The sequence below is a fragment of the Drosophila willistoni genome, unplaced genomic scaffold, assembly GCF_018902025.1.
Source record: "Drosophila willistoni isolate 14030-0811.24 unplaced genomic scaffold, UCI_dwil_1.1 Seg199.1, whole genome shotgun sequence".
Classification (NCBI taxonomy): Eukaryota; Metazoa; Arthropoda; class Insecta; order Diptera; family Drosophilidae; genus Drosophila; species Drosophila willistoni.
This window is the reverse complement of record NW_025814166.1, coordinates 8130-34298: the sequence shown is the minus strand read 5'-3', so window position 1 is coordinate 34298 and position 26169 is coordinate 8130. Positions and strand designations below refer to the sequence as shown.

At 40.1% G+C, this 26169-nt stretch overlaps 2 long non-coding RNA genes across 2 annotated transcripts; both read right to left on the bottom strand.

The window, feature by feature from the left end:
* Positions 1–8766: 8766 nt before the first annotated feature.
* Positions 8767–9161, bottom strand: LOC124461085. Its single transcript, XR_006954923.1, has 3 exons — positions 9068–9161; positions 8945–8995; positions 8767–8890 (listed from the first exon to the last, which is right to left on the bottom strand). It is a non-coding gene; the product is annotated as an uncharacterized LOC124461085 (long non-coding RNA).
* Positions 9162–25402: 16241 nt separating this feature from the next.
* Positions 25403–25877, bottom strand: LOC124461086. The gene is made up of 3 exons (XR_006954924.1): positions 25810–25877; positions 25533–25712; positions 25403–25460 (listed from the first exon to the last, which is right to left on the bottom strand). It is a non-coding gene; the product is annotated as an uncharacterized LOC124461086 (long non-coding RNA).
* Between the last annotated feature and the right edge of the window lie 292 nt (positions 25878–26169).

The following is a 26169-nucleotide window of genomic DNA, read 5'->3' as shown; positions in this document are numbered from 1 at the left end:
GAAACAGGATAATTCGCCCCTCAAATATTAAGTGTATCATTGAGATTTTGTCAGTAAACGCTACGTGGTATCGACTACTAAAGACTGTGACAGATAAAGCGTCATATAGTCATTAATATCAATGGTATTTGTGGTTTTCGCCATTTAATCCTATGAGTGTATGGTATACAAATTCGAAATGCATCAAGTACCTGGCATTTTTTTCCTTTTAGTGTAAAAAAAATCTCCAAAAAATTTGTGGGCGCGTTTTCAGTGTAATGCGCCCATATAAGCATACATAGCACCATAGAAATATCGCAAGAGTGAGCGAGATGGCATGCTATGAAATAAAATGTTAGTACATTGTGAACACTATTCATGTTTTTTACAAAAAAAAGAAGAATAGAAACAAATGTTTCATTAAGACCATTAATTATAATGGTTTTATCTTGTCCACAAAAAGTGGAATCTTCAACCGGCAAAAATATTGCTAAGACCGTTTTTGACAGGTTAGTTAAATGGAATATAGTTGATCAAGTCAATGGCTTGTCCTATGACACCACGGATGCAAATACAGGCAATTAGTCAGGAGCAGCAGTCCAATAATCTCACCATACCGCCATATGCAAAAAGGAGAAAATGGTTAGCGTGATGTTTGCATTTTCTTAGTCAAAATGTACATTAAAGCATGGTTGAAGTATCCATGATCTGAACCATGTAAAAAATTGTTTAAAATATGCAAGTACTGACGGGGAAACCTCGGCTATACTATTGAAAAAATGAGCAATCATTTATGGTACCTTGCCGAAGACTCAATAGCTCTGGCGTTTTTTGATTCGAATGTCTCCCCCGAAGAAAAAATTCGACAGCTAGAAACACACTTGAACAAAAAATTAAAGATTTTATGGAGCTATGCAATTCAATAAACTTAACATTTAACGCCAGGAAATCTTCAGTTTTACACTTCAACCGAAGACGTCAAAATCTCAACCTAATATTAGGAAATCAATCAGAGATGTTGATCAAGTTAATTATCTAGGTAGAATAATTAGTACAAACAATTCGCCGGTAAATCATATCAAATCACGATTATCCAACTCTAATAAGTCTAATATTTTTCTACAGATGTTGAGCGGTTGTAGGTTCGGAGTTCATCCATCCAAAGCCCTTAATTTCTTTAAAGCATTTGTCAGACCTAAATACGAATATGCATGCTCATCATTTGCATCTCTGTCCAAAGCAGCAATTAATAACATAAAAACCCATGCTAATGTCCACTTGAGAAAATGTTTGGGCCTTATTAGATCTACACCTATAAACATTATATATCATCTAGCTGCGGAATTGCCACATGAATACAGAATGAAATTTGCAACAGCAAAGGAAATTGCCAAAATTTTTGCATTTGGGCTTCCAGCAGCCAATTTATTATCTAACAATTTCATGGCTAAAAACACTAGCTATGGAAAAGTATATATTGATGTATTCAATATATTATATTGATATATATTGAGATATTCGATACTATAGGAAATATTACTCATCACATAAATTTACTTTTGACCCTAACTTCTTCAAAGGAACCTGCCATAATAAAAAATCTGCCAATCATGAAACTATTTCTGCTCTACTCGGAGATACTCTTAACACACTCCGTGAGGGAGGATATGAAATTTTTTTTACAGATGGCAGAGGACTTCCAGTCCATTCAGTCCTTAAACAAAAAACACAGCAACAACTGCTTAGCTTTAGATATATTAAAAAAAGTAGATGAAATTTTTGTAACCAGTATTGAAATCCACCACATACCAAGCCACGTCGACATACAAGAAAACGACCAAGTGGACGCTGCAGCAAAGAACGCTAGAACGAATGGAGTCCTTATCTCAGCAAGATGGCCTATAAATGACGCGATTAATAATTTTGCTTCGAAAGAAACAAAGGATATTGTTCGTTATTTCCTTTTCTTTCGTCGGCTCCATGGTTCCATAAAAAATAATCCTTCTATTCCTTGGAAATAAAACAATTAAACAGAATACTAAGCGGACATGCATTCGACAAACATACACTTTTTAAAATGAATGTAAACAACAGTGATTAATGTGACACCTGCAATGTAAAAGAAGAAATATCCCACTTATTATTAAAATGCACCAAATTTACGCTCATAAAAAACAAATTTCAAAACCTACTACGATACAATGACATTTATGAGTTTCTCGCTGAGGAGCCAATTAACAACTATAAATTATTAACATCATTCGCAAGATTAGCTAACATTGATTTATAAACTAAAAACATACTAACCAAAACATTAATACATATATCATCACAACTAACAACCATATGTTTTTATCATTAGTGATGAGAGCATCGATAACGAAAAAAAAAAAAATCTATAACAACGTTTACAAATTGACAAAACATATAATTGTAAAAGTTCTCTCTATTCTTTCAATTTTGTAACTCTCAATTACTGCATTGGCGTTGGCGTTAACCCTTAAAGTTCGCGGGGGCCAAATAAATCTTCCATTCAGCAAGAGCTAGGAAGTAACTTAATATAAAAAAAAAAAACACAGTTAGGTATTTTCATTTCATTTCATTGGGTAGTTGTCATTCAATCATTTGAATTCAATTTGAATTGATTCATTTGAGTTTGATATTTCAATCATTCTGTATTAATTTTGATTAGAAATGTGCAATCTTCGGTGTGACTAGTTTAGCAGTGACCTTTCAAGCGCTACGGGCTCTTTGTTTCTTATTGGACACAGTACCAGGGACTGCACTCCAATATGCTCCGACAGCTCATCAAACAAATCTACTCTAATTGTGGAAAAAATTCTAAAATGGCAAAATCTCAACGAAAACCCTAGCCCATACCCAACAAAAAATCTCAAAGCTACTGACGTTGCCATGGAAGAGGACATAAATCCCGACTTGCAGGAAGAAAATAAATCGCGGTTGATGCTGCTGACTCTTGACAAGGAGGACATCAAGCAAAAATCACTGAGGGTTGCTTCAAAACTGCCAAAAACTGACAAAGCTACAAAGAAACAAAGCTAAATCAATATAAATACTCTGGAAGCAAAACAATAGCCCGTCGCACGCCAAACCGCATCGCTCTACGTAAACCTAGCTCAAAAAATGAACCCACTGTGCCTGCTGCTCACACTATAATTAAAGAAAAAACACCTGACATCGCTCCAGCAGATGAGCTGCCTTTAATTATACCCTAGTTAGATGCTGCTTTTACTAGATATGTCGCATCTTCTGCTGCTAATACCCGTTGATGCCCCTACTGCTGCTGATACTCGCTTTGACGCCTCTACTGCTTCTGCTACTACTCGGTTATATGCCTCAACTAGAGAGCTGCGTGAATGATAGAAAAATCAATTCGAGTTAACAACATTCAAAACCAAATAAATGAATTGAATGACTTTGAAAATCGACTTCAACTAAATGAGTGTGCGACGTAAAAATCAGTCGCACAACATTCAAACGAAACAAAACGAACTGAATGAGTTAGAAAGTGAGTCAATGAGTTGCTATGATTCGAATGCATTCGAATTCGAATTCTGATTTTAGTATTTAGTATTTATTTGTATTGTATATTTTTTAACTATATGTGATTACTGTACTACAAAACTAGAGTGGTTAGTGGCTCAGTGGGGACCTACTCAGACTACAATACTATTGTTATCGGGTTCAAACCCCCTACAGAGATAGAGAAGAATTTTTTTTCCAAATAGTGAAGTATATTAAAAAGTAGATACATTGTGTATATGATGGATTAAAGAATATAATTATATAAAGAATATAATATATTAGAAAGCCTTATTTATGTTTTCACGGTTCGTGGCAACTAGGAATCTAATTTAGAAAAAATAGATTTTACAAAATTTGTCCCAAATTGTCAAATCCAAAACTGTGTCCTTAAGTTTTTGGTGTATAGCATATTTTAATTTTAATAGCCCCCATTTCGCCATTATTTTGCATACATTTTTGATAAAATAATTAGTTTTTGTTGCTTTTAAACATCCCAATAAAAATGAGTCAATTCGAATTGACAATTCTATTTATATTGATTTAGCTTTGTTTCTTTGTAGCTTTGTCAGTTTTTGGCAGTTTCGAAGCAACCCTCAGTGATTTTTGCTTGATGTCCTCCTTGTCAAGAGTCAGCAGCATCAACGGCGATTTATTTTCTTCCTGCAAGTCGGGATTTATGTCCTCTTCCATGGCAACGTCAGTAGCTTTGAGAATTTTTGTTGGGTATGGGCTAGGGTTTTCGATGAGATTTTGCCATTTTAGAATTTTTTCCACAATTAGAGTAGATTCGTTTGATGAGCTGTCGGAGCATATTGGAGTGCAGTCCCTGGTACTGTGTCCAATAAGAAACAAAGAGCCCGTAGCGCTTGAAAGGTCACTGCTAAACTAGTCACACCGAAGATTGCACATTTCTAATCAAAATTAATACAGAATGATTGAAATATCAAACTCAAATGAATCAATTCAAATTGAATTCAAATGATTGAATGACAACTACCCAATGAAATGAAATGAAAATACCTAACTGCGTTTTTTTTTTTTTTTTTATATTAAGTTACTTTCCAGCTCTTGCTGAATGGAAGATTTATTTGGCCCCCTCGATCTTTAAGGGTTAACGCCAACGCCAATGCAGTAATTGAGAGTTACAAAATTGAAAGAATAGAGAGAACTTTTACAATTATGTATATGTTTTGTCAATTTGTAAACGTTGTTATAGATTTTATTTTTTTTTTCGTTATCGATGCTCTCATCACTAATGATAAAAACATATGGTTGTTAGTTGTGATGATATATGTATTATTGTTTTGGTTAGTATGTTTTTAGTTTATAAATCAATGTTAGCTAATCTTGCGAATGATGTTAATAATTTATAGTTGTTAATTGGCTCCTCAGCGAGAAACTCATAAATGTCATTGTATCGTAGTAGGTTTTGAAATTTGTTTCTTATGAGCGTAAATTTGGTGCATTTTAATAATAAGTGGAATATATCTTCTTTTACATTGCAGGTGTCACATAAATCACTGTTGTTTACATTCATTTTAAAAAGTGTATGTTTGTCGAATGCATGTCCGCTTAGTATTCTGTTTAATTGTTTTATTTCCAAGGAATTGAAGGATTATTTTTTATGGAACCATGGAGCCGACGAAAAAAAAGGAAATAACAAACAATATCCTTTGTTTCTTTCGAAGCAAAATTATTAATCGCGTCATTTATAGGCCATCTGCTGAGATAAGGACTCCATTCGTTCTAGCGTTCTTTGCTGCAGCGTCCACTTGGTCGTTTTCTTGTATGTCGACGTGGCTTGGTATGTGGTGGATTTCAATACTGGTTACAAAAATTTCATCTACTTTTTTAATATATCTAAAGCTAAGCAGTTGTTGCTGTGTTTTTTGTTTAAGGACTGAATGGACCCTAAGCTGTCTGTTAGAATAGCAATTTTTTGAAAATGATTTTCAATTGCAAAGTCTATTGCTTTTCCTATAGCAATAAGTTCTGCGGACAACGATGATCTCTTGGACTCTGTATAAAAGCTTTTAGTGGTGTTTGAGTTTTTGTGTGTAAAGGCACTGCCCATAAAGTCCTCTGCCATCTGTAAAAAAAATTTCATATCCTCCCTCACGGAGTGTGTTAAGAGTATCTCCGAGTAGAGCAGAAATAGTTTCATGATTGGCAGATTTTTTATTATGGCAGGTTCCTTTGAAGAAGTTAGGGTCAAAAGTAAATTTATGTGATGAGTAATATTTCCTATAGTATCGAATATCTCTTTATATTCAATATATACTTTCCATAGCTAGTGTTTTTAGCCATGAAATTGTTAGATAATAAATTGGCTGCTGGAAGCCCAAATGCAAAAATTTTGGCAATTTCCTTTGCTGTTGCAAATTTCATTCTGTATTCAGGTGGCAATTCCGCAGCTAGATGATATATAATGTTTATAGGTGTAGATCTAATAAGGCCCAAACATTTTCTCAAGTGGACATTAGTTTTTATGTTATTAATTGCTGCTTTGGACAGAGATGCAAATGATGAGCATGCATATTCGTATTTAGGTCTGACAAAGGCTTTAAAGAAATTAAGGGCTTTGGATGGATGAACTCCGAACCTACAACCGCTCAACATCTGTAGAAAAATATTAGACTTATTAGAGTTGGATAATCGTGATTTGATATGATTTACCGGGGAATTGTTTGTACTAATTATTCTACCTAGATAATTAACTTGATCAACATCTCTGATTGATGTATTTCCTAATATTAGGTTGAGATTTTGACGTCTTCGGTTGAAGTGTAAAACTGAAGATTTCCTGGCGTTAAATGTTAAGTTTATTGAATTGCATAGCTCCATAAAATCTTTAATTTTTTGTTCAAGTGTGTTTCTAGCTGTCGAATTTTTTCTTCGGGGGAGACATTCGAATCAAAAAACGCCAGAGCTATTGAGTCTACAGCAAATAGCGATGCAGCAGCAGCATCAAGTGGTTGGACAGCAGCGTCAGCCTCCAGCACAGGCCTGTCAGTTTCAGGTGTCAACTCCCATCGACACACAGCAGCAGCAATCCACAAATCTAGTTCCTCCTATGTCAGCAAATATACAATATCTACAGATATTGGCGACGCAGCAGCAGCATCAATCAGATGGCCAGCAGCGGCAGAAAACTATTCCAGTTCCTCAAAATGCAGCTAATATACAACATCTTCAGCTATTGGCGGAGCTGAATCAGCATCAACTGGCTGGCCAGCAGCATCAGCCCGCAGCACAAGTCTCTCAGCTACGGGCTTCATCTTTTGCTGACACTCAGCAGCAGCAATCTGACATTCCAGCTCCACCAATGACAGCAAATATTCAATACTCACCGCAAATGGATACGCAGCAGCATCAAATGGTCGTCCAGCAGCACCACCCAGCAGCACAGGCCTCCCAGCTACGGACTTCATCTTCCGTTGACACACAGCAGCAGCAATCTCCAACTACTCATCTAGATCGGCATGCAATGCGGGAGGCGACGGCCCATTTTGATGGCGCCCCATCTCTCATCAGATTCGATTGCCACCTAAGATACCAAAAAATTATTGAGAGAAACGAACTCGAACGAGCTCCTGAATGAGATTGAAAGTAGCATAGAAGCTGAAACGAAAATGAGAGATGAGAAATGAGAGATTACCACCCATGAAGGTGCAAAAAACTGCTAATTCTTTACTTACTCACTTTCAGCCAGCTGACCTTGACAAAATCTCCATACAGCGGTTAAAGGGACTTGGCCCTCCCGCTTTCAGCCAGCCTGTACCAGGCCTGGCCAGCAGGGAAACAATATGGACCTATCATCCAAGCAATGCCTGCTCGAGCACTACATTGCGGTCGAAGGGATTTGGCCCTCCCGCTCCTAGTTATTTTCCTCCAAACGAGCCTGTAGATGGAACAGATGCATCTCCAGACTCCTTCGGGAGCCAACCACTTGGCTTTGCAACTGCGCCCATCTTGGAAATTCTCTCCGTTTATCACCTTGCCCGGCTGAGTAACGGCCTGACTCAAATCACGGCCAAAACAATGGACACCTATGGCAAAATAAAAGCTACCCTGGAGGCAAACAAATTTGCCTTTTTTACTTACCAGCCCAGATGGGAACGAGGTGCTAGATTTGCCATCTTGAATCTACACCACTCCACTGAATGCGAAGCTATCCGTCGTGACCTGAAAAAGCTCGGATTTGAGACAAAATACATCAAAAGACTAACAAACTACAGAACTAAGAGGCCAATGAATGTCTTTTTAATTGAAATTAACAAACATAATGACAATAAACATGATGAAATACTTAAAATTAAGGTCCTAGGCAGCCAGGAGGTACGCGTCGAGAGGCAAAGGGGCCGAAGGGAGATTCCCCAATGCAAAAACTGCCTCCTCTTTGGCCATACAGCCAGGTACTGCTGCCTTCCCCCGCTCTGCTCCGTCTGTGCTGGCCAGCACAAATCCGACAAATGCCCCTCTCCTGATGGCCAATCTCCAAAGTGTGGCATCTGCGGAGATGGCCATAGAGCCACCTATAGGAGCTGTGCCTTTTATAAGGCTGAACTGGCAAAATTTGTCGTTGACCAGCGCCCAGAGCGGCAAGAAAGGCAAATGAATCATGAAAAGGAAAGAAAATTTGGGCATGAGACAATGAATATGCAATCTAACGCTAACAAAAACTTACCTGAAGTCCACCAGCAACCGTCGGCACCACCTCGCCAGTCGACCTGTCCAGATTTCCGCTCGTCTAATGCACCAGTACCTGAAAATAAAACAAATCTTAAAATAAAATCAACTAAAATCTACAAATGCTCACCCGAAAATACACTACAGCAAACAGCAGCTCCTTGTCCAACGTCGTATGCATCGTCTCATCTACGTCGTCCAGCATCTTGTCAAGCTAGTCCGTCTGCAGCTCGTCCATCTGAAAATAAAATAAAATCATTATTTAAATCTCCGAAAAATCACAAAAACTCACCTGTTAATCCATGTCAGCCAGCAGAAGCACCGCCTGCGAGTCCTCGTGCAGCATCTTGGCAATCATCTGGTCCATCTCGTCCTCTGCTAGCGCCTGCACCTGGAAAAAAACACAAATCGTTAGAAAAATCACCTAAAATTCACACAAACTTACCTGCAAATTATAGTCATCAGCAGCAGCAGGTCCTGGTCCTCCTGGTCCTCAAGCAGCGGCTACACCTAAAAGCCAAAAAATGTCAACAAAAAATCGCTCTAAAAAAAACCATAAACTTATCTGAAAGCCAGCTGCAGTCTTTAGCAGCACCTTTTGCAGCCCCTCCTACACTTTCTGGTGCTAAATCTCGTCTGGCAGCCGCCCCATTGGGTTCAACTAATGCGCCTGCACCTGAAAGAAAGCAAAAATTGTTACAAAAATATACCAAATCAACAAAATACTCACCTGTAAATTACTCGCCTACAGCAGCAACCCCTATTTATACACTAGACGTACCTGAAAACGGCGAAACAACTAAAATTAAAACAACTATAATTATCGACAAAGCTAAAAGTCAGCGGTACTCACCAAATACCAACATGCGGCCAACAAAACTGGCCAAAGCCAAATCACCAGTACCTGAAAACAAACAAAAAATTAAATTAATCAACAAACACTTACCTGCAAGCGAACCCGGTCGGGCAGCAACACCAACAAAAATGCAAAACGGATCGTTTCGCAAAACCTTGCAGCAACAAAATCTGCCAAAGGTCGCCAGCTGTTCTCGACCCAACAGCTTTACTCTGTCGTCGCCAGAATACTCCACCGTTCATGAACTCGCCATCTTCCTGCAAGGCATCTGAAATTAATTTTTAAAATGTTCTATGTTAATTATTACTATTGTCAATTTTATATTTTTTTTACTTACCTATATTTTCCTATTGTTTACAAATAAATGTCGCTCTCTTTCCAGCTCACATGCGGAAACTTCGCCATCAGACCCATATCGATGACTTATCGATAGGTCATCAACATTTCAGAGCATTATCGATATGCCGGCCAATTCTGGAAAACCAAAGCCAAAGACTCTGAATCTCAGCCTTATAAAGCTAACTTCTTGCCTTGCTCTCAAATGATGCCTTACGACTCTAGCCAATATTGGCTTATTTTACTTAAATATTTGGTCTCTTTATGTTTTTCTCCACTAAAAGCTAATTGCTCTAAAACTTCTAGCCTATAAAGCTAACTCAACTAAAAGCTAACTGCTCTAAAACTTTTAGCCTTTAAAGCTAAGCCTTGCTCGCAATTGATGCGCCAACGGCCAAGCTAAAAAACTAGTGTTACTCAGACCCAAAATATGGGTCTCCCTACTTTTTTCTCCAGTGTGGGGGAAAACCAGTTTTTTCCCCCGACATTAATCGCCACGTTTTTGTAGCCACCTTAGCACCAAATTCTTATTCGCCAAGTTTATTATTAAAAAATTGCTACCTACTTGACTACTTATGCTAAAAGTAACATAATCTTAAATCTATCATACTACAAACTATCTTACCTAAATCGCTAAAAACTAAATGTTAATCTAATGTCTTATTGTATATTTTTTATTATTTTTTATATTTTTTATTTAGTATTAATCTAGTTTTAAGATAATTTTAATCCCCCCGCCCCTGCTGCTGTAACGGCCTTTTAAATTTAAATTTTTGCTATATACCCTTGTAGGTGAAAGGGCAAAAAATAAAAAGCGGCCTCAATCGAAACACTGAGGCCAGGCGGATCAAACGCCTTACCTTAAAAAGTGGGGTAATTCAAGGTCATGTAAACGCGGCAGAACTCTCCTTGAAGGGCTGACAAGAAAGTGGACATCCTGGCGACGGGTGGTCCTACTCATTTCCCACACGACCGGCGAAAAAATCCCTCAGCCATGGACTTTGGAGTTTATTCTGGAATAAACCACAACAGATTAAGTACTCAAGCTATATGCGAACTATCCTCTGACCACTTACCTGTTTTTGTACACATCACGATGGACCAGCACCCAAACTTACTTCCTGACAATCGAAGACTTTTGCCTGTAGGATCTAACATTAAACTGTTCCAAAACACCCTCAGCGACTCCCTCCACCTAAATATGGAAATCGAATCTGGATTAGACATTGAGGACGCGATTAATATCTTCACAAACAATAGTCACCATGCTGCAGCCCTGGCCACTAAACCTCTACGAAGGGACCTGCCAAATACGAATCGTACCGAATCGGAGGAGCCATACCTATAAATAAAAAATTGCACAAATTATTAAAACAAAAAAATTAAATAAAATTGATATAATGCCTCTCACGAAACTTTGAACGTAAAAAAACATTAAAATATACTAAACAAAGAAATAAGCCTATCAAAAAACAAACACTTAAATAAAAAACTATGTAAAATAGACTCCTCTGATCGGTACAGACCCCACAAGCTGTGGCAATTAACCAACAAACTAAAACGGCAGCCCCTTCCTAAATGGCCTCTTAGGATCCCTAGCGGAGTAGACAAGAAGCATGCATGGACAAGATCACCTGAAGGTAAAATGGAGCTGTTTACTGACCAGTTAGAGAAGCGTTTCTCTCCCAACTTGACAAATAGCTCCCTTGACAGGGCCAAAATCAACGAGGAAACAAATGCCATCCTTGCCCAAAAAATGCTCATGGAGTATGCATGTAAAACCCACCACTCCATCGCTAGCTCCTCCGCCAACTTTGACTCCAGCAACTCACCTTTTGTCAAGCCCATCACTCTCTCTGAACTAAAAAAAGAGATTGATAGCTTAATCAACAAAAAAGCACCAGGATATGATAGGATCAAAGTTCTCCCACTCAAAGCTATCATCTTCTTACTCAAAATATACAACAGCATCCTACGTTTTTGCCACTTCCCCCTAGTGTGGAAAAAAGCCATAGTTGTCATGGTAAAAAAACAAAAAAAACCAATTTCTGAAGCTAGCTCGTATCGCCCCATTAGCTTGCTTCCTGCTTTCTCAAAAATACTTGAATCCATGCTTGCCAAGAGACTCCTTAAATGTAACCGTCTTTCACAATCCATACCTAACCACCAATTTGGATTCCGCAAATTTCATGGGGCCGAGCATCAACTAGCTGACTGAGGACAAACTGTATGGATCGGCTATATTCATCGATATTACAGAAGCGTTTGACAATGTTTGGCACTGCGGTCTGCGTAACAAGTTGATAAAGCTACTACCTATTAACCTATACAAAGTTCTGGACAGTTACCTCAAGGATCGCACGTTCTCCGTTCGCGGTAACCATGGTATTATGTCCCGGGATGGGAAAATTTTAGCAGGAATCCCTCAGGGTAGTGTTTTGGCACCCCTGCTATACAACATATACTCGTCAGACTCGTCAGACATGCCAATTCCAAAGTTCATAATTGAGCCTGGTCCAACAAATGGTGTTTCACAGTCAACGTGAGTAAAACAGTTCATGTTGTCTTCTCCAGACGATCTACCTCACCTGCTGTTAAAGCTGCCACTGTTAAGTTTAATAACAAACCTATTAAAAATACGTCCTCGTGCCGATACTTGGGGGTCCTTGTTGATAGCAAACTCCTGTTTAAAACCCATATTGCCAAACTTTGTGCTCAAGCCAAGTCCACCTATACTCGCTACAAATGGCTCGGGGAGCTAAAAGCCATCTTAGCACCCGCTGCAAGGTCACTATCTACAAGCAAATCTTAGTCCCTATTTGGACATACGCTATTCCCATATGGGGTAGCCTAATATCTAACACCCTATTCAAAAAGCTCACCGGAACTCACAATAAACTGCTCAGAAAGCTAACAAATGCGAACATCTATTGCCCAAACTCTGAAATTCAAGAAAAACATAACGTTAAACCTCTAGAAACTATATACAATGACGCTTGCCTAAGATTCTTTAACTCCATGTCTGACCATGACAACAAAGAAATTGAAAAACTTTATCTAAAGCCATTTATCCCTAAACGTTTGCCATGGCTTAGGTACTCAAAGCAAATAGATAAACTTGTCGCCTCACAAACGATAAAAAAAAGCCCAAACACCACCACTGATGCCACCTCAGCTCAACCCTAGCGTAACAGTAACTAACATAAAACTTCGCATTGAATCCAAGCTTATGGAGTTCTTCTCCAAGGCGCCAGCTCTTATTGCTGACAACTGTCACCAGACCTACAACAGGATCACTGAAAAGCAAGATGTTCTCAGAGCTAAGGAAGCGTCTATAGCTAGAAAAAACAGGCAGAAGATCCAGAGCGGACATTGAGGAAAAAATCAGGGACCAACCACTTGTCATTCAAAGGCCTTTCCTGCCCCCCTTGGGCCAAACGAACAAATTCAATACACGGAAAATGTACTACTCGCTCTAAACATGGCTAGTCTGGAATCTGAGTTGCTCAAATTAATTGATAACAGCACGAATAGCACTGATGCTCTAAAAAAAAAGGAAAACTGATACTGCACCCATGATGTTCCTAACTAACAATCACTCTAACACCAATATTAATACTTCTGCAAACATTCACTTACCTAACCATAACGAAATATGATTTCAGGCGGGCCCTGCAAAGCCAGAATCCGGTCCACTATTCAGCTGCCTTCCTGGCCTGGCCAGAGGGCCAGTGCTCGACAGCTGTGCCTCCAGTAGAAGCGTCTCCTGCACTCTCTGCCTCGTTCTCAGCGTCTGCACCATCTCGTCAATCGTCCTGTCCAGATTTCCGCTCGCCTGATGCACCAATACCTGAAAATAAAACAAATCTAAAAATAAAACCAACTAAAAAGTACAAATACTCACCTTGTCCAGCGTCGTATGCATCGTCTCATCTGCGTCGTCCAGAATCTCGTCAAGCTAGTCCGTCTGCAGCTCCTGTATCTGAAAATATATTAAAATTATTATCTAAATCAGCAATAAAACACAAAAACTCACCTGAAAATCTACGTCAGACAGCAGCAGCATCGTCTGCGAATCCTCGTCCAGCATCTGGCCAATCATCTGGTCCATCTCGTCCTTCACTAGCGCCTGCACCTGGAAAAAAAACACAAATCGTCAGAAAAATCTCTCAATAATCAGGTAAACTTACCTGCAAATTCTCTTCAGTAACCTGCAGCAACACCAGCTGGTCCTTCTGGCCCTCTACCTAAGGCTGCACCTGAAAAAAAACAAAAAATCAACAAAGAATCAAGCTAATTTAACTAAATACATATCTAAAATCCAGCCACAGCCGCTAGCAGTTCCAACTGGAGCTCCTCCTGCATCTTCTGCTGCAGGTGATGGCCAGTCGGCCATTGGCGCTAGTTTGAGTATTCGCCTCAACACAAAGAAAAAACACAAAGAAAAAAGCTCCGCTATAAATTGTTAAAAAATATAGTAAAAGTGGGAATTAATTGCCCAAATAAAAAATAGTGTTTCAAGACTCTTCACTAGTGTGCTACGAAAAATTGCCAATTTCCTAGCTAATTATTTAAATAAATGATAATTTAATATTTTTGTGTTGTTATAACCAGTGTTTGCATTTGCTGCTACATAGCAGCAATTTCAATAAAAATATTGCTCTGCTCCCGCTACTGCTCTGATTTCGAAGGGCTACGTAGCATATCAGAGAGCACAAACGAAAAACGATTGCTCTTCTGCTCTGCTCCGTAGCATACATCGTCGGAGCACAGAGCAATAGCAAGAGCAAAAAATTTTCGATACGCTATTTGTAGTTGTAGCAATAGCACAAGCATTAAAAGCGAGATGAGAGCGGAGCAAACAAAATAAATTTTTGTGCTACTGCTACGGAGCATTTCCTTTTCTGTTGCTCTCGTAGCAATTTCGTAGTCGCTCTCGTAGCAACTTCGTAGTCGCTCTCATAGTAGATCTGTACTAGAGGTGGGTATGGGCCGAAATGTTACATCCAACCCAACTCAGCCCATGGGCTTAAAATTTCACCCGCTCCCGAAAGTTAAAAAAATTTGGACATTCAGAGGAATCTGTAATTCCACAAACTGGGAGCACAACAGGGATAAATCCAACATGCAAGTTAACATGGACAAGAGGGTATAGCGGATGCATCTGCAATATTAGCAGTGGCCACGATCGCTGGGTAACATGAGTCAGCCAATGCTTATGGTTCTTGGATTTGGAGCTTACGTTCACAGTTGCTTGGCGATAAGCATTAATGTGTTTCGGATCAACTCTGGAGTGATGCCACTGTTGTGCTCCTAGTTTGTGGAATTACAGATTCCTCTGAATGTCCAAATTTTTTTAACTTTCGGGAGCGGGTGAAATTTTAAGCCCATGGGCTGAGTTGGGTTGGATGTAACATTTCGGCCCATACCCACCTCTAGTACAGATCTACTATGAGAGCGACTACGAAGTTGCTACGAGAGCGACTACGAAATTGCTACGAGAGCAACAGAAAAGGAAATGCTCCGTAGCAGTAGCACAAAAATTTATTTTGTTTGCTCCGCTCTCATCTCGCTTTTAATGCTTGTGCTATTGCTACAACTACAAATAGCGTATCGAAAATTTTTTGCTCTTGCTATTGCTCTGTGCTCCGACGATGTATGCTACGGAGCAGAGCAGAAGAGCAATCGTTTTTCGTTTGTGCTCTCTGCTATGCTACGTAGCACTTCGAAATCAGAGCAGTAGCGGGAGCAAAAAAAAAACTCCGACGTAGCATAGCATTTTCAATCCCTGGTTATAACCTAAAATGAACTGAGTGCTCAAACATAAAATCATATAAAGATCGCATCAAAACCCCATAAAACCAAACAAGTGAACAATTTTAACTAAAATTTTTTTTTTTAAATATGTGTTTTATTATATGTATGTAAATGTCATATATGTTAATGTTTTATATCGTAAAATTTTATCCATGTCTACATTTATGTAAGAGGCTGGCAAGCGAAAAAATTTTTTCACTTGGGTATGTATTAGTGTATATACATACACCTAAGTTCTCTCTCAGCCCTTTTATAGATAACACATATACACACACACACACACAATGGAAGGCGGTACAACTTCTAATGCCTTGACAAGTGCTGTCCCAGCACATATGTAGCTGCGAACCGCCTATAATGACTAGTGCCACACACGCACGCAAACAAAATGCTTGCTCCCCTTTACCAATTGGAACGATTAAATCTGTGGAAATATCTCCCAATTTTGGACAATGCTCTGCGAATAAAATGGAATGCAAGCCGTTACTTCCAAACTTTTTAAACCGATTTGCTCTAGCTCCTATTGTTATAATAAAACAGAATGCGTGTGGTTGGTTGTGCAGTTTATTCGCGACTAACTTCTGCTTGTCTCTCATCGAGTCATTGTTCTCTTTAACGCATCTCGAGAGAGAGTATACAAAGTTACATATATATTCGTATGTGTGTGATCATGCATGCATTGAGTTGAGAGAGAATTATTTCAACACCCTTCCTCAATGCAAGTATGTCCACAAATTTATCTTATACTTAACAAATTCGTAAACTCTACGTGCTTCTTCTTCGCAAGATTCTTGGTTAGGATATCAGCTATCATTTCATTAGTAGACTTATACTTTAAAACAATCTGACCATCATTAACTACTTGTCTAACAAAATGATATCTAATGTCCACGTGCTTCGTCCTTGAATGGTGTACCGGGTTCTTCGCCAATTGCTGCGCGCTGAGGTTATCGCCATACAAAACGGTAGATGTATCTTCCTCTCCGCAACCAATCTCGATGATTAATCGACGCAATACAATGGCTTCTTTGCACGCTGTTGATAACGCCATGTACTCTGCTTCGGTGCTGCTAAGAGCAACACTTCGCTGCTTCTCCGATTTCCATGATATCGGTCCGCCAGCCAGAAAATATACATATCCTGTATAAGACTTGCGATCAATCCTATCGCCTGCCCAATCTGCGTCCACGAAACCAGTAAACGCCGCATCCGACTGCAAATATCGTAAAACATGCTTTATGGCTGCAAGGTGTTCATTATGGGGGTCCTTGTTACGTTGAGCCAACTTCGATACTGAGTGAAGTATATCTGGTCTAGTAGTCAACGCAAGCCACATTAGCTCGCCTATCATTGACTGATAAAGTGTTGCATCAACCCTTTTACACTCCATTTTATCGCAGGCTACCTGATACCCTGCTTCTAACGGTGTTGCAGCTGTTCTGCACTGAGCATAGCCATATCGCTCCAGTAGATCCTTGATCTACTGTGAATGACCCAATGATATTTCGCCCAATTCGCCATCACGGTGAACCTCCATGCCAAGGAACAAACGCACAGGTCCCTTGTCAACACATTCAAACGCTGCCATTATAGCTGACTTAATCCTGTCAAGATCCGATTTCTCCTGGCATCCTATAAGAAGATCGTCTACATAGACAAGGATTAGTGATAGATGACCTTTTGCTTGCTGTTTGTATAGACATGGTTCATTGTCGCAAGGTATGAACCCATTAGCTCGCAAAACACTATCGAGTTTGGAGTTCCACTCCCGTCCAGACTGTTTGAGTCCATATAACGCCTTTTTCAACAGAAGTACCTTACTTTTGTCTTCAGTTGCGTATCCTTCGGGCTGCCTCATGTATACGGTATCGCCCAAATCACTGTTCAAGTAAGCCGTGCATACATCCATCTGGTGTAGATACAATTTTAACTGCGCTGCTAGGGCCAAGATGAATCGAACACTCTCCAAGCGACATACAGGCGAGTATGTTTCATTGTAGTTCACTCCATAGCGCTGTGAACATCCTTTTGCTACTAGTCTCGCCTTAAAACGCTCGACTTCTCCCTTTGCATCACGCTTTACACTGTAGACCCACTTGCAGCCAACAGGTTTATACCCTTCCGGTAGCGTACTAAGCTGCCAAGTGTGATTTGACATCAAGGAATCATACTCCTTTTGCATAGCCTCACGCCAATGCGAAGCAAACGGACTACTAAGCGCCTCCTCATAGGTCTCTGGTATGATCACCTCACTTGTAATCAATGCGCTTAAAATGTTGAACTGCTTCTTTGGTCTTCCAGGCCTTCCAGTTCGAATCAGCTTCGGCCTGCCGGGTCCAACACGTTGTTCAACCACAGGTTCTGCCACTTCTCGTTCAACTGCCATGTCGAAATCTTCGCTACTGCTGCCCTTCTCGCTGACCTCTGCATCAGAGTCGTCTGTACTGCTCAAGTCATCTGCTGCATCAACAGATCCTGAATCCTGATCATCCGTATATGGAAAATCAAACTTGACGATATCACCATTCGAATCGCCATTGCCGAAACGCTCGTCGAACAAAACGTCTCGCTTCTCAACAACTTGCCTGGTTTCGGCGTCGTACAACCGATACCCTTTCGCATTTCGAGAATAACCAACCATTCGGTATTGTTTGCCCTTTGGATCAAACTTGCCCTTATGATGTCCTTTGTCCAGTGCCACTGCAATAGACCCAAAAACTTTTAAATGACTTATTGATGGTTTCTTACCATTCCATGCTTCCATTGGAGTCATGTTAACCAGGGCTCGAGTTGGTGACCTATCCCGCAGATAAGCATCTGTATAAGCTTGGGCAAAGGCAGCTGCCTTAGCCCAAAGAGATTGATGTAGACCAGACTGGATGAGCAAGCATCTTGACATCTCCACAAGAGTTCTGTTAACTCTCTCTGCTACACCGTTCTGCTGCGGCGTGTATGGTACCGTGAGCTGCCGCAATATTCCATTGCCCTTGAGAAACTCGTCAAACGATTTATTGACGTACTCGCGACCATTGTCGCTCCGAATGCACTTTAGCTTCTTTCCAGTTTGCCGCTCTGCCATGTTTTAAACTCGACAAACTTTCCAAATACTTCATCCTTTCCCTTCAGGAAATATACAAATATGCGACGTGACCTGTCATCGATAAATGTCAAAAAGTATCTGCTGCCTCCAAGGCTTTTTGTATCAAACGGACCGCAAACATCTGAATGCACCAGCTCCAAGATTTCCTTAGCTCTGTTCTTGGTCGAATCTGGAAATGGCTGTACTGTGATCTTGCCTACCATGCAGATCTTGCAGGGTTCCAACGACGTTGAGTCAAACGTACCCATGCCACGGGCCAAATCCTTTCGTGCAATTTCAGCCAAACTGCCATAGTTGAGATGTCCGTACCTTTTATGCCACAAATCTTCGTAAGACTATTCAATGGCATAGCATTCGCTCGGTGCTGTTCCAAAAATATACAAACGGCCAACTTTGTCCGCTTTCAGAATGCATTCACCTTTTTGGATCACTCGTGCATACTTTTGTCCAAATTCAACAATGTTTCCATGTTCAACTGCTTTGCTCACCGACACGAAATTACCTCTCATTTTGGGTACATACAATACATTCTTTAATGTAAGTATACGTGAAACCATATTCAGCTTTATCTCGCCCTTCCCTCAGCCTGAAGAAAGTTATTATCAGCCAAAACAATTTTCTACGAATGTTTCACAAATGTTGAAAACAAATCTCTGTTACAACACATATGGCTGGTGGCGCCACTGTCCAGACACCAGTTCGATCGTTCCACACATTTTGCGTCCAACGCGTTCAGCAAACCTAACGATGACTGTACTGCCTTGTTCGGGTTCGATGCAACCTTCCGACCGTTTACACTGGGACAATTCGCTTTAAAATGGCCTTTGCCGCCACACGCAAAACAGTTCCAAACTTTTTGCTTTTTCTTCCAATTGTCTCTCTGCATCGATTGCTTTTCCACCACTGTAAACGCTTTGCGCTCTCGATCGGGTTTTCGCTCTCTCTTTTGCGTTCTCCTTCTTCTCTCAGCTTTATGCATAACATGTCGAAACTCGGCAAACTGTCGCGCGTCTCTATGGCGACAACGAAATTGTCGAATTCGTCTGGAAGACTGGATAGCAAAATAATCGTTACAAGCTCGTCCAATATTTCAATTCCAACGCCAGCAAGTTTGTCCAAGATTTCCTTCAAATCCGACAAATAACTCGATATGTTTTGATCCTCCTGTATGCGTTTACTTAGCAATTTCTTGAAAAGAGCTACTTTTCTAACGGGTCCTCTGGGTTGATGAGCTTCCTGAAGCTTCTTCCAAGCCTCATGTGCACTTGCACAGTGCTTCACATGTCCCAACTGTGAAGTCTTGACGCTCAAGGTGATCATTGCCAATGCCTTCTGATCCAGCGTCGTCCATCCGGTGTTCTCCCCCGTAGTTGGCCTTGCCAATACGCCTGACGCCACATTCCACAAATCCGCATGCACCAGCACACTTTTCATCTGGATGCACCACGAGTCATAATTACTGTCCTCGAGTTTATCAATCTGATATAACGCCGACATTATACTCGTTTATATATACTTTGTGAAAAAACCGTCTAGAACACAGCGCGAAATCTAATTTCTTCTAGAAATTACCACAGCAACCACATAGGCACGTTGCCTGGGTCCATAACCTATTGTTATAATAAAACAGAATGCGTGTGGTTGGTTGTGCAGTTTATTCGCGACTAACTTCTATTTGTCTCTCTTCGAGTCATTGTTCTCTTTAACGCATCTCGAGAGAGAGTATACAAAGTTACATATATATATTCGTATGTGTGTGATCATGCATGCATTGAGTTGAGAGATAATTATTTCAACAGTTCATAACCGTTTTTTTTAAGATCAGAATTTAATAAATTATTAGCTGCCTCTGCTGACTTGAACTCTGCTTTACATCTACCATAGCCTATTTTATTGACCGTTAGGATGTCTTTTATTTTAAGCTTAAGTAACACCGCGTTTAGCTCTAGGGAATTTATTGGTATTCTCATTTTCGACTCACTTGCATTTGTATCAAATTCGTCTATGTATACGATGTAGGGGCCTTTGTGTGTGCTGTTATACATACATTCGTTGAGTTCTTTTGGGGCATTGTTTTTAGCTTCGTACTGTGTACCGTTGTCATGTATGTTCATATTATCCTCGCTCTCCTTTTGTTCCTCTATTACATCAACCTCCATTTCTTCTGCAATCATTCCTATTTCGTGTACCGTTGTTTTGGCCTTCTTGGTTGTCGGGGAAATTTTGCTTCTTTTTGCAGTGTACCGTTCCGAGGATGCGGGTGTCACCCTGGCCTCGGTGGCCATCTTTTTGTGGGTAGTTTTACCCGTTTTAATACAAATTAATTCCACTTGATTTTATACTTATTATATTTCTTGTATAAAGAAGAAATAAAAATATTTCCACTGATCTGTGGAATTTGATTTAAATTTTGCGCCTTTTTTTTTTTTTTATATGTTCACACTTGAAAAATATCACCACTATGCTTTGAAGCTGTTGCTTCGGAAGTCCACTTGGTAATGTTTTATATTTTTTTTTATTTTTTTTTTTTTTTTTTACTTACCTATATTTTCCTATTGTTTACAAATAAATGTCTCTCTCTCTTTCCAGCTCACATGCGGAAACTCCGCCATCAGACCCATATCGATGACTTATCGATAGGTCATCAACATTTCAGAGCATTATCGATATGCCGGCCAATTCTGGCTAAACCAAAGCCAAAGACTCTGAATCTCAGCCTTATAAAGCTAACTTCTTGCCTTGCTCTCAAATGATGCCTTACGACTCTAGCCAATATTGGCTTATTTTACTTAAATATTTGGTCTCTTTATGTTTTTCCCCACTAAAAGCTAATTGCTCTAAAACTTCTAGCCTATAAAGCTAACTCAACTAAAAGCTAACTGCTCTAAAACTTTTAGTCTTTAAAGCCAAGCCTTGCTCGCAATTGATGCGCCAACGGCCAAGCTAAAAAACTAGTGTTACTCAGACCCAAAATATGGGTCTCCCTATTTTTTTCTTCAGTGTGGGGGAAAACCAGTTTTTTCCCCGACATTTATCGCCACGTTTTTGTAGCCACATTAGCACCAAATTCTTATTCGCCAAGTGTATTTATTATTAAAAAATTGCTACCTACTTGACTACTTATGCTAAAAGTAACATAATCTTAAATCTATCATACTACAAACTATCTTACCTAAATCGCTAAAAACTAAATGTTAATCTAATGTCTTATTGTATATTTTTTATTTAGTATTAATCTAGTTTTAAGATAATTTTAATCCCCCGCCCCTGCTGCTGTAACGGCCTTTTAAATTTAAATTTTTGCTATATACCCTTGTAGGTGAAACGGCAAAAAATAAAAAGCGGCCTCAATCGAAAGACTGAGGCCAGGCGGATCAAACGCCCTACCTTAAAAAGTGGGGTAATTCAAGGTCATGTAAACGCGGCAGAACTCTCCTTGAAGTGATCCAGGCTGACAAGAAACTGGACATCCTGGCGACGGGTGGTAATACTCATTTCCCACACGACCGGCGAAAAAATCCCTCAGCCATGGACTTTGGAGTTTATTCTGGAATAAACCACAACAGATTAAGTACTGACCACTTACCTGTTTTTGTAGACATCACGATGGACCAGCACCCAAACTTACTTCCTGACAATCGAAGACTTTTGCCTGTAGGATCTAACATCAAACTGTTCCAAAACACCCTCAGCGACTCCCTCCACCTAAATATGGAAATCGAATCTGGATTAGACATTGAGGACGCGATTAATATCTTCACAAACAATAGTCACCATGCTGCAGCCCTGGCCACTAAACCTCTACGAAGGGACCTGCCAAATACGAATCGTACCGAATCGGAGGAGCCATACCTATAAATAAAAAAATGCACAAATTATTAAAACAAAAAAAAAAATTAAAATTGATATAATGCCTCTCACGAAACTTTGAACGTAAAAAAACATTAAAATATACTAAACAAAGAAATAAGCCTATCAAAAAACAAACACTTAAATAAAAAACTATGTAAAATAGACTCCTCTGATCGGTACAGACCCCACAAGCTGTGGCAATTAACCAACAAACTAAAACGGCAGCCCCTTCCTAACTGGCCTCTTAGGATCCCTAGCGGAGTAGACAAGAAGCATGCATGGACAAGATCACCTGAAGGTAAAATGGAGCTGTTTACTGACCAGTTAGAGAAGCGTTTCTCTCCCAACTTGACAAATAGCTCCCTTGACAGGGCCAAAATCAACGAGGAAACAAATGCCATCCTTGCCAAAAAAATGCTCATGGAGTATGCATGTAAAACCCACCACTCCATCGCTAGCTCCTCCGCCAACTTTGACTCCAGCAACTCACCTTTTGTCAAGCCCATTACTCTCTCTGAATTAAAAAAAGAGATTGATAGCTTAATCAACAAAAAAGCACCAGGATATGATAGGATCAACAATGCCCTAATCAAAGTTCTCCCACTCAAAGCTATCATCTTCTTACTCAAAATATACAACAGCATCCTACGTTTTGGCCACTTCCCCCTAGTGTGGAAAAAAGCCATAGTTGTCATGGTAAAAAAACCAATTTCTGAAGCTAGCTCGTATCGCCCCATAAGCTTGCTTCCTGCTTTCTCAAAAATACTTGAATCCTTGCTTGCCAAGAGGCTCCTTAAATTTAACCGTCTTTCACAATCCATACCTAACCACCAATTTGGATTCCGCAAATTTCATGGGGCCGAGCATCAACTAGCTCGCGTTACACAATTCCTCCAGAGAGCTTTTGAGGACAAACTGTATGGATCGCCTATATTCATCGATATTACAGAAGCGTTTGGCAAAGTTTGGCACTGCGGTCTGCGTAACAAGTTGATAAAGCTACTACCTATTAACCTATACAAAGTTCTGGACAGTTACCTCAAGGATCGCACGTTCTCCGTTCGCGGTAACCATGGTATTATGTCCCGTGATGGGAAAATTTTAGCAGGAATCCCTCAGGGTAGTGTTTTGGGACCCCTGCTATACAACATATACTCGTCAGACATGCCAATTCCAAAGTTCATAATTGAGCATGAAACCCTGATCGAATATTACCCGACCTATAAACACGGTGACACTCTGCTCTCTACATAAGCTGGCGATACTATTTTCATCTCGACCGATAAAAACGCCCTTGTAGCCATGAATAAAACGGAAAATTACCTACACAAGTTCTCTACCTGGTCCAACAAATGGTGTTTCACAGTCAACGTGAGTAAAACAGTTCACGTTCTCTTCTCCAGACGATCTACCTCACCTGCTGTTAAAGCTGCCACTGTTAAGTTTAATAACAAACCTATTAAAAATACGTCCTCGTGCCGATACTTGGGAGTCCTTGTTGATAGCAAACTCCTGTTTAAAACCCATATTGCCAAACTTTGTGCTCAAGCCAAGTCCACCTATACTCGCTACAAATGGCTCGGGGGAGCTAAAAGCCATCTTAGCACCCGCTGCAAGGTCACTATCTACAAGCAAATCTTAGTCCCTATTTGGACATACGCTATTCCCATATGGGGTAGCCTAATATCTAACACCCTATTCAAAAAGCTCACCGGAACTCACAATAAACTGCTCAGAAAGCTAACAAATGCGAACATCTATTGCCCAAACTCTGAAATTCAAGAAAAAAATAACGCCAAACCTCTAGAAACTATATACAATGACGCCTAATTGTTGCCTAAGATTCTTTAACTCCATGTCTGACCATGAGAACAAAGAAATTGAAAAACTTTATTTAAAGCCATTTATCCCTAAACGTTTGCCATGGCCTAGGTACTCAAAGCAAATAGATAAACTTGTCGCCTCACGAACGATAAAAAAGCCCAAACACCACCACTGATGCCACCTCAGCTCAACCCTGGCTCCAAGGCGCCAACTCTTATTGCTGACAACTGTCACCAGACCTACAACAGGATCACTGAAAAGCAAGATGTTCTCAGAGCTAAGGAAGCGTCTATAGCTAAAAAAAAACCCCCGGCAAGCCTGCCCCCCCTTGGGCCAAACGAACAAATTCAATACACGGAAAATGAACTACTCGCTCTAAACATGGCTAGTCTGGAATCTGAGTTGCTCAAATGAATTGATAACAGCACGAATAGCACTGATGCTCTAAAAAAAAGGAAAACTGATACTGCACCCATGATGGTCCTAACTAACAATCACTCTAACACCAATACTAATACTTCTGCAAACATTCACTTACCTAATCATAACGAAATATGATTTCAGGCGGCCCCTGCAAAGCCAGAATCCTGCCCACTATTCAGCTACCGTCCTGGCCTGGCCAGAGGGCCAGTCCGACAGTCGACAGCTGTGCCTCCAGTAGACGCGCCTCCTGCACTCTCTGCCTCGTTCTCAGCGTCTGCACCATCTCGTCCATCGTCCTGTCCAGATTTCCGCTCGCCTGATGCACCAATACCTGAAAATAAAACAAATCTAAAAATAAAACCAACTAAAAAGTACAAATACTCACCTGAAAATACACAACAGCAAACAGCAGCTCCTTGTCCAGCGTCGTATGCATCGTCTCATCTGCGTCGTCCAGAATCTCGTCAAGCTAGTCCGTCTGCAGCTCCTGTATCTGAAAATATATTAAAATTATTATCTAAATCAGCAATAAAACACAAAAACTCACCTGAAAATCTACGTCAGACAGCAGCAGCATCGTCTGCGAATCCTCGTCCAGCATCTGGCCAATCATCTGGTCCATCTCGTCCTTCACTAGCGCCTGCACCTGGAAAAAAACACAAATCGTCAGAAAAATCTCTCAATAATCACGTAAACTTACCTGCAAATTCTCTTCAGTCACCTGCAGCAACACCAGCTGGTCCTTCTGGCCCTCTACCCAAGGCTGCGCCTGAAAATAACAAAAAATCAACAAAGAAACAAGTTAATATAACTAAATACATATCTAAAATCGAGCCCCAGCCGCTTTCGGATCCAACTGGAGCTCCTCCTGCTTCTTGTGCTGCATCACTTGGCCCGTCACCTGGTCCTAAACGTCATAAAGCTGCACCTGTACCTGAAAAAAATATAAAAATGTTAAAAATACTACTAAACCAACCAATTATTCACCTGCCATACAAATGCCGCCAGCCGCAACACATTCTTCTATTCCAGACGCACCTGAAAACGGAGAAAAAACAAAGTTAAATTTAACTACAAATATTGGAAAAACTAAAAGCCAACAATACTCACCTAAAAACTCAACGCGGCCACCTGCATCCCATGGAGTCTAGGTAAGTACCTCGACCTGAAAATAAATATAAGCATAAACATCAACCTAAAAAATACTTACCTGCAAGCAGCTGTTCCCGTCCTAACAGCTTTACTCTGTCGTCGGTGGAGGTCTCCAGTGATGATTCAGCAGCCATGTTCCTGTAAAATAATAATAATTAATTTATAATTTCCAATATTTGTTAATCTTATTGTCAATTTTTATACTTATGTCACATTTTTCTAATTGTTTGTTTACATTTTGGAAATATATCGCCTTCTCTTTTCAGCCACATGCGCCGCCACCTGTTGCTGTATCGATTTCTTATCGAATAAGTATTGAGCAGCAACAGTGAGCGCACACGCAATAATGAGCACTCACTCCAGTGTTGCCCTAAAAATACCACAAAAAATGCCAGTTTCCCTACATTTCTCGCTCTAGCGCCCTATGCACTTCTCTACTTACCTCTATTAGTGCCCTCTGCACTCGCCTAATTCCCCCTATTAAGACCCCTTGCACAGGAAAATTAAATTTAAAATTCTTATTGCTAAAAACTAATACTTACTTATGCTAAATACTTAAAACTACTTACGCCATAATTATCTCTAAAAAAAAACA